This window comes from Chinchilla lanigera, unplaced genomic scaffold (assembly GCF_000276665.1).
Source record: "Chinchilla lanigera isolate Chin_1 unplaced genomic scaffold, ChiLan1.0 scaffold00019, whole genome shotgun sequence".
NCBI classification, from domain to species: domain Eukaryota; kingdom Metazoa; phylum Chordata; class Mammalia; order Rodentia; family Chinchillidae; genus Chinchilla; species Chinchilla lanigera.
In genome coordinates, this window is record NW_004955420.1 from 10,949,472 (window position 1) to 10,959,077 (window position 9,606).

Sequence of the window (9,606 nt, forward strand, 5' to 3'; positions counted from 1 at the left end):
TATGTCTCTTAATTTTTTTAAAAATGGGTTTCATTGTGAGATTTTTCACACACGGATAAAATATACTTTGACCGTACCCCCCTCTCCTCAGCCTGCTCCCCTCCTCTCTTCTTCTTTAAGTCTCAAAGAGATTTCTTGATAATTATGTTTGGAGGAAGTGAACAATGTCCTGTCAGATATGATAGGATCATTAATTTTTTTCTTTGTAATGTGGTCAGCAAAGAGCTTATATTAGGTAAAAGCTCATCTCTGCCATTTTCTTGTTGTTGCACAATTAATATTCTCTATTATTCACAGCATCTGTGCAGGAAAAAATTCTAAAATCATGTGTGCGTTTTGAGAGCATAAGCTTCTAGAACATTCCTGGAAACGCATTGAACTGGGCATCCCCATCACAGGAAGTCAGGGTGGGCTGAGGAGGAAGTGAGGGGGGCCCCTGAGGACCCACCACACTGTGGGCCTCCCCTCTTCCCTCAGTACATGCAGACCAAGTAAGGGCATGAGTGTTAATTCTTGTATTAAATACTTGTAGATATTATTCCTTTTGATTTCTAAGATAAAACACTTGCCAGTGGAATTTCTTCTGTCCTCAGAGAGGTTTGCACGTCTCATTTCGGAAACCCTTGGCCTACAAGATTAACATTAATGTCAGACAGCTATGAGCTTGATATTAATTCTAAAGAAGCCTAAATTAAAAATTAAAGAATAAAGTGGTGATAGAAACCTCTCATAAGCCTTTATTCCCAAGGTTCAAAGCTCATTTGAATTTGGGTGATATGGAAGTGTTTAGATACTGAATAATAAAACCACTATGGGGCTCCCTGTGACACAAACTGGGAAGAGGTGGTCACCATGACCTCCCTTCATATATGTAGATTTAAAAATTTAAACAGCAAGAATCAAGGAAGAAAAGCAATGACTGGTTTTACTTATTTGCTTGCTTTTTATATTGTTAAGGATGAAACCCAGTGCTTTACACACGACAGGTTAATGCTCTACCACCGAGTTGCAGCTCTAGCCCACATGATTGGTTTTAAAATGTGGAAGGACAGATTTTACCTCCTAGTTGGTGGAAAGGTACCACTGCTTCTCTACAGAGCAGTAAGGCCAGCTAGAGACCTGAATGACACTCCTACTAAAAAACAAAAACAAAACAAACAAAACCCAACCCTGATACATGCTCTTTAAAAAATGCAAAGCACCTTGCTAAAGGAGCTGATGAAATGGCAAAAACATAAGCATTCAAACATTAAGTGAAAGCAGAGAAGCCCAAAGAGTCAAGCTGAGCACAAAAAACAGTGTCTGAGCCCTTACCTGAACTTGGCTGAACCCGCTGACTTTGAGATTCAGTGTTCACACCAGTGATAAGAGTTAAAACACAGGGCTTATTCAATGGTGAGGTGTTCATTATAGATGACTGTCATACAGCTAAAACCCCAAACTCTACAGGGTTACAACATAGAAATTTCCAAGTAAGGGCAACATAGAAAAACCTGACTTCACAGGGAAGAAAAATACGCTTTCAAAACTTCATAAAGGGAAGAGGATAAAACATATCTCTTGAGTGTTCTCGGTTACCAGTGACTCCTCACCTGAGTTTTCAGCCCCGAAACATGCCAGCTGGGTGGGCCAAACATCTAAAGCTGATGATCAGGCTTGTGGAGATACGAGGGATCCACCACTACAGGTCTAACACAAGTAAACCCAAATTCCCGAAGAAACCCACTTAAACCAGACCCAAGTCATCCACATAGGTTGGGCTCCCAGCAACATGCTTTGTTTACTGTCTAGTGGAAAAAAAAATGATATAACAAAAATTAGAAAAATTGAAATGAAAGAGTAATACAGATACTATATGTAGTTTTGAAATTTGAAAGGGAAATTCATAGTACTAATCTATTTATATGGGGGAAAGGTAAATAGATATTAAGAAGTAACTAGTTGGTTTAGGAAGCTAGAGGAAAATTAACAAAATAATACTGTGTAATCAAAGAAAGTAAAGAGAAATAAATAATAAGCATAAGACAGAAATTAATAGAATTGAAAACAAATACAAAGTAAATGGGATCAATAAAAACTACCTTAGGGAAAACTGATCAGCATTTTAACAAAGTGTCAAAAATAAAAACAATATAAAAATGAATAGGGGCATAAAATCACAATTTCTCCAGATTTAAGCAATAAGAGACCATTATGAGAAAGTTCTGCTAATTAATTTGAAAATTACTTGAAATGGAAAATGTTTTAGGGAAGTATAATTTCAATGACTCAAAAGAAAAGAATAACCTAAGTAATCTGACAACAATCAAATAAATGGAATCAGTAATTAAAACCTTTCCACAAAGAAAATACAGGTCCAGATAGTTTTACCTAAGAGTTCTACTGGAGATTATAAGGAACATATAAATTCAATCTTCTGCAAATTACTTTGGAGTAAGTAAAAGCAGGAACATTCATCAACTAACGTAAATTGATATTAAGACCTAAAAAGGAAAACTGTAAATCTCACTTTGAAATACGGAGGCAAAAATCTTAAATAAACAATAAATCCAGCAATATGAAAGGATAATACCTTAAATCAAGTTTATTTTATCCTAGCAAATTAAGATTGACTTAACATTATGATCATTACTACAGCTTGCCACATTAACAAATTAAAGAAAAAAAGACTATTTCAATAGATGCAGAAAATTATTTATAAAACTTTGTTATAAAAGTTCCTACCGGGGCTGGGGATTTAGCTCAGCGGCAAAAGCGCCTGCCTGGCAAGCGCAAGGTCGTGAGTTCGGTTCCCGGTACCGGAGAAAAAAACCAAAAAAAAAAAAAAAAGTTCCTACCAACTAGTCAAAGATAACAACTTCTTTAATCTTCAACATAGTATCTACAAAAGTTCTACAGAAGTCGTCACACTTAATGCAGAAGGAAAAGCTTTCCCTTTAAGCTCAAGAATAACTTGGAGGACGCTAAATGTCATTGAAGGCTATCTCCTATGTGACAAGATAAATAACACATGAAAAAGGAAAGGCTGAAACAAAGCTCTTATTTGCAAATGGTAGGGCCGTCTTGTAGAAAACTCAGTAGAATCTACAGATAACCAGATAATCAGGACATGACTTGCAATAAAACCATACATTTCTATAAGCAAACAGCAAATGGTGAAAAGATAACTTTAAAACATTATTTACAATAATAGAAAAAAACACAAATAAACTAATAGCATGCGACGCGCCAAATGTTTATGAACATAAGCATAAATTTTGATTCAGATGTGGAGAAAGGCACTAAAGGGTATGTGTAGGGGATTCAGTGCTTCAAAGATGTCATTTCTCTCTGAAGTGACTTTTAAATTCTGACTCGTAGAAATTCTGAAAAAAACTTCAACTTTTTTTCTGGAAGAATTTACCAAACTGATTTTTAAGTTACACAGAAGAGCATGGATTTAGAATATCCAAGATGCTCCTAAAGAAAAAAAAAAAGGTGAGAAGATTAGCCTGACCAGAGACCTACAATTTTTAAAAATTTGCACCAATTAAGAAAGAATAGCCTTGGGGCTGGGAATGTAGCTCAGCAGTGTAAGCACTTGCCTGGCAAGCCTGAGGTCAAGAGTTTGATTCCCGGTACTGGAAAAAAAAAAAAAAAGAAAGAAAGAATAGTCTTGGCATAGTGTTAGACAAAGATACCAATGTACAGAATAGAAATCCTAGTAAAAAAGCAAAACACTGTATACAAACTTGATCTGTGGTAAAAGTTATATTAAAACTTGGTGGGGAAATGATGGGCTTTTTAATATATGGTGCTATGAAATTCACATATGACAAAATTAGATGGACCTGACTTCATATATATGTAGAAATAAATTACAAATACACTTAAATGTGAAAAAAACTGTTTAGCAGAAGATACAGTAGAATATATATTTTTCTACCCTAAGAATAGAGAAATGTGTATTACTTTTTTTAATTAGACAAAAGCCAATAGTCATTATAGAGATTTAAATATATGAAAATTAAGGTAGTCTTTATCCAAAAGCACAGCAACTAAAGTGAAATAATAAGCCACAAAGACACAATATATTAGTGACACATATGATTGATAAAGGATTAATAATCCAAGAACAGAAAGCTGGAATATAATAAGAAAGGTAGAAAACATAAAAGTAGGGAAAAGAGTTGAAGAGGTAGTGCATACAAGGGGAAACAGTGATACCCCTACAAACCTGTGAAAAGATGCTCAAACCTTTCATGATAAGAAAACTCGAAGTAAAATCACAGGAATCCAAGCCTGCTCAATCAGATTTCCAGAATATAAAACATCCGGCAAAGTCAAGGGGCAGCAAGGGTCCAGAGCCCAGGAACTGGGCACCTGCAGGGGGCAGCCCAGGCAGACACAACCATTCTGGAAAAACATTTTGCATCATCTAATAGAGTTAAGGATCTGCATACTCTGAGACACTCTCCCTGCCACACCCACATGATCTGGGTCGCATCTCTTTCAAACCTGTTCCCAGGTTACCTGACCAGCGCTCTGCTCTCCCCAGCCACCCGATTAAAATTTGGAAACTGTCCCCATGCTTCCTCTTGCCATTCCTGTTCCAGTGTTCTCCATAATACTTAGCAGCTTCCCACAGAAAGAATTTCCAGTTTATTTGGCTTACTGTCGGTCTCCCAGCATCATTCAAATGTAAGCACATGAAGGTCAAGACTTTTGCTTGTTGTGTTTTTCGTGGATGTGTGCTTGAGTCTAAATTACTGCTTCCTACAGAGAAAAGCTTGTCCAGTTCAATGCCTTACATTCCAGCAATCCAGCTCAAGGCTCACATGCTAGAGTAGCTCAGAATAGGAGACCTGTACAAGGATGCTTGTGGCAGCATAATGTGTAATAGTATAAAACTGAAACACAAAGGGCCAGGGCTATAGCTCAGCAGCACAGCGCCTGCCTACCAAGCACAAGGTCCTGAGTTCAATTCCCGGTACCAAAAAAAAAGAAAAAGAAAAGCAACTGAAACACAAGACAGCAAAACGCTAACGTGAAAGCAAAGCTTCAGCTTTGCATCAGTGGAAGACTGCATAATACGCTGTGAAATAGTCACATTGGAGAATATTATACAGCATTGAAAACAGAGGATCTATAACATGAACTTCAAAACCTAATATCCAGCCTCAAGCCTCACAAAAATACAGACAGTATTATAAAAGCTTGAAAGTGAGCCAACATTTTATGTATGGGTACAAAATAAGGTTTGGAGCAGCAGGGAAGGCTCACGGATCTTCCTTCTAAATGACAGCTTTTTACCTTGCACACATGGGTAACTGAAGAGAGAAGGACGTCAGAGCCTGTAAGTACTAAGCAGCCTTACGGAGGCTCTTTTAACTAGTCGGTTTCACCCACAGCTCTTATAACTGGATGGAAAGAGCCCTGCTTCTGAACAGTGTCAGTGTTCCTTGTTGAATGGACAAGCCTTAGGAGGTTGGGTGCTTACAGGGTTATTTCTTCGGGCTTCCTACAACCTCTAGATCCCCAGACTCCCAGGAAATGCCATACTTTGAGTTTTGAGAAACTGAATAATTGAATTGTCAGCTTTGATAGCAACCAGTTACTGCCACATAGTAGAGGCACAGAAAGGTATCTAACAAATCTCACTATAGGTCCTACTATGAGCTAGTCCTATGGTGCCCATTTCACAGAAGAGGAAACTGAGACGCAAGAGCAATTGAGAGTCTCAGTATTCAAAGCCAGAAAGCTGTAGAACTGCGACTCCCTCCTGCACAGATCTGTCAAGCTTCATCATTCTTCTCTTAGCCCCTAGAGCTTTTTAGCTACTGCCTTCCCTGTGTACCTTTCCATAACTTTCACACAGGAAGTGTTTTACAAATGAATTCACCCAGAGGAAGGACGCGGAAGAGAGGAAATACGTTGCATCTGTTGTTTGCTGGGGCTGCGAGTGTGGAACAGTCCCCAGCAGGCAGAGTCTGCCTTCAGCAGTTTCTGCTTTGGAAGAAGCTTCTGGTCCTGCCCTGCACCGTCCGCTCACACCTGGCTGGTTTCTCTTTTGCTGGCCCCTCTCCCGCAGCAGAGAACGTTTGCCTCGCGAGTGCCAGCGCTTGGGCCTTTCTTCCCAGAGCGAGAGGCCATTTGCATAACATGAAGCACCCAGCTGCCGAGCCCCCGTTCGGGTAAATAACGGTCGCAGTGTTTGGACTGATTCCTCCTGGGGTCTTCGGGAACCTGCTTGCTGCACACCCCCAGGGAGAAAACCGTTTAGCTGGGACCTTCACTCAGGCCCTGTGACATCAGAAAGGAGCATTTGTGCTAAAAATGCGCAGGGAACCCTGTCCATGGAAACATGTGCTCTCCAGCCCGTGACCGAGGGACTTGTTGATGGGAGAAATGCTCAGCAGTTGCTTTATTTCCTTACTCTAAACTTTGAATGTCTTCCAAGTATACATTCCCTTATTGCAAACAGTTTAATGAAAAACTCAAGGCAAGCACGTTAGTTCCACAAGCACGTAAATATTTTTTTCCAAGAGCATTGATTCTACTCTAGAAATCTAGTACATTAATTTTACATCATTTTAAGTGAATAAAGAACTGATCAGTAAATTTACACTGACATAGGCTGCAAAGTTTTCAATACCATGGGTTTATTTTTTTCTCTACTTTCTCTATTATTATTATTTCCCCCCCCCCTATTTCTTCCCAGGAATATAGATCACACACTACTTCCGCAGTCAGGATGTCCTTCACTGGACTGGCGGAAGCTGCGGGTTATCTAGGGGCACACACCGCCTTCTGGAGCTCGACTTTGTCTATTAAATGAGGGCTGTTTGATTTATTGGCTCTGAATTAATCAATTAGTTTTTGATTTCTTGGGTAACCTCAATCGGTACCCCCCAAGTGAGGTTTACTTTGAATCTCTGATTTTTATAACCCATCCTGATATGTGTACTTTACATTTTTTGCATTCACAATTAATATCTACATTTTCTAAATATTCACATATTTATGAATGCTCGAGTATTATCTATACCGTTTCAAGTCATATGTGATTTAAGTTAAGGATATAATTATATATATATGATTAAAATTAACACATTCATAAAAATCCAGTCATTAGTCATTTAGAGTCAGCCTAGGTGAAGCTCTGTGAAAAAAATAATCAAGGTCAGATGGTAGCAGCTGCTAAATCCCTGGAGAGAGATTAGATAGATATCCAATTATTTTACATTTTAATGTTCGGCTTATACAAATATTATTGTACTTGAGTGATTTTATCAGCTATGGTTTTGAATTCCAAGACTTCGGACTTAGGGATCTGGGGTAGAAATTTACTTCGGGTGTCAGATTTATCCCCGCGGTTCTGATCTCCGTGCTGGCTGTGAGCCTGTGCTGCGCACCGGACCCACCAGACGGTGAGGTGGATCGCCGCTTACGCTGCAGCGGACGCAGAGCCGAGACCTCGCAGAAGCATGAAAATGCTCACACATGTCAGCTAACAAACCTACACGCGCAGGAAAAGTACTGGGGTTTTGTTTGTTTGCTTTTGTTTTGCTTTAGAGCTTAGTTTTTTGTTTGTTTTTGCTTTGTTGTTGGTCTGCCCTTCATGGTCATCTTTTCCATCTAAGCTCATGCTTGAGATAAACTCAAGTCTAGTGACTTTACCTACTGTCTGCATGACCGCGGCTCCCAAGTCTACGCTTTCCGCCCTTCCACTCCTTTGCTTTTGGATCTGTCTGTCCAGCTGCCGGACTGAACTCTCCACTCGGGTGGCCAACAGTGTGCCTCGCCGAACCAGCGCAGCTGGTCTCCTGCGCAGCCTCCCACACGGCCCCCTTGAAGAGCAAGCCCTCCGTGTCCTCCCTGGCTACTCCTCTCTCCCACCCCTCAGCTGCTCTGTCAGCAAACTCGCCTGGTTCCATCTTCAAAGCAGACTCAACCGTCGTCCACCTCTCACCGCCAGCCTGCACGGATCCCTATTCTCTTTGCCTGCTTACACCACAAATAAGCCTCTTCCCAGCCTCCTGCCTCTGCCATCCGCTTTGCCTCCTGCCCTTCCTGCCTCGGCCCATTCTTGCTGCATCAAAAAATACCAGAGCCTGGGTAATTTCTAAACAATAGATATTTGGTTCTCACCACTCTGGAGAGCCGCGAATGCGAAACGCAGGAGCTAAGCGATTCAGTCTGTAGGGATTCGTTCTCCGCCCTCTCAGGAGCCGCATCCGCACATGGCCGAGGGAGGACCCTGCCCGCTCAGGCTGGGTTACAAGGGCACAGATCCTACTCACCAGGTCGGAGTCCTCATGGCCTAAGCACCTCCCAGCGGCCCCACTCCGAGGCGCTGACCTTCCTCCCCTCCCCCACCCCTCCCATCTGTTCTCAAAGCAGAGAGGAACTGTCACAGTGCAAGCCACATTATGTTTCCACTTAAAATCTTACAACTCCTCCACTCCAAAGCCTCTAGTGGTTCTGGTTCTGGTCAGAGTAAAACTCTAAATCTCTTTCTGATGGCCTAGGAAGCCACCTCTCTGATCACATCTCCCTTTCTTCCTGCCCCACCAGCCTCCCGACAACACTTGCACACCCCTGCCCCAATCCTGCCCCATTCCTGCCCCAGGGCCTTTGCTCCTCCTCTGACCGCTTTCTGCAGTGCTCTTCCCAGGTACCCAGGTTGCAGGCCTTTAGTGTCCTTTAAGTGTTGTCTCCCAAGTCACTTTCCCAGTGGAATTTCCCCCAGAAACCCTAACTGAAGCTTCCATCTCCACTTTTCACCTTCTTTCCTGCATACTTTTGTTTTTTCTTTAGCAGTGATTACTGATGTCCTAAATATCTTAATCATTTATCTTGCTTATCATCCACCTGCCCCACTAGAAAGTAGCCTCGGAAAGGCAGTGATCTGATCCCATTTTGTGATTTTATCCCATTGCTCTGTTCCCACGGCTTAGTATCTGGAACACAGCTGTATTTGATAAATATTTGTCGAAGGGAAGGATGAACAGTGAGTGAGCTGTGGTTCTCACTGCTATGGTAACGCCGGTGACTGGTGACTGAAGCTGCTTAACAGGACATCGTCCTCAGCCAGGTTAACCAAACCCCATGTCTCATTTACTCTAACTCTGTTTTACTGAGCTTCCTGAACCTGGGTGACACCTCATCTAGAACTTGCCCTGGTTGTCTATGGAATCCCACCTCCAGCAACTGCCGAAATGACCTTGAGGGCCGAGCTTCCAGCACTGCCAGTCCAGTGCGGCTGCAACCGGGTAGCAATGCCCATCCACAGAAGAGAGAAAGAAAGGGAGCTCGCACAGTTCCGTGGATAGCGACTCCACTCACGTGACCCTGCTGCTGCTCTAAACGCTAGACTGATACTCCCGTGGGCCTGACCCATGGTTTGGCGGAAATACGTGAATTTCACCTTCTTCAGTCATATTGTCTTAGGCTTAGCATTGAGAGGATGACCTTTCACACTTTAGTTGTGTGAATTATTGCTGTTAATTTGTCCCAAATTCATTGCAAAGCATGTTTTAAAAAGAGAGAGGAGTTCTTTCGAAGAAGAGTTGCTTTAAAACATCCTGGCTAACTTTCAGGGCTCCAGCCTAAAGGTATAATGAA

General features: G+C 41.6%; 1 long non-coding RNA gene across 1 annotated transcript in view; it reads right to left on the reverse strand.

Annotated features, from left to right (window-relative positions):
• LOC102023602 overlaps positions 1-8,347 on the reverse strand; it is a 33,756-nt gene extending 25,409 nt beyond the window's left edge. Inside the window, exon 1 of the long non-coding RNA XR_260699.1 lies at positions 8,283-8,347. This is a non-coding gene — a long non-coding RNA (uncharacterized LOC102023602). The remainder of the gene's footprint in view (positions 1-8,282) is intronic.
• Positions 8,348-9,606: the final 1,259 nt, after the last annotated feature.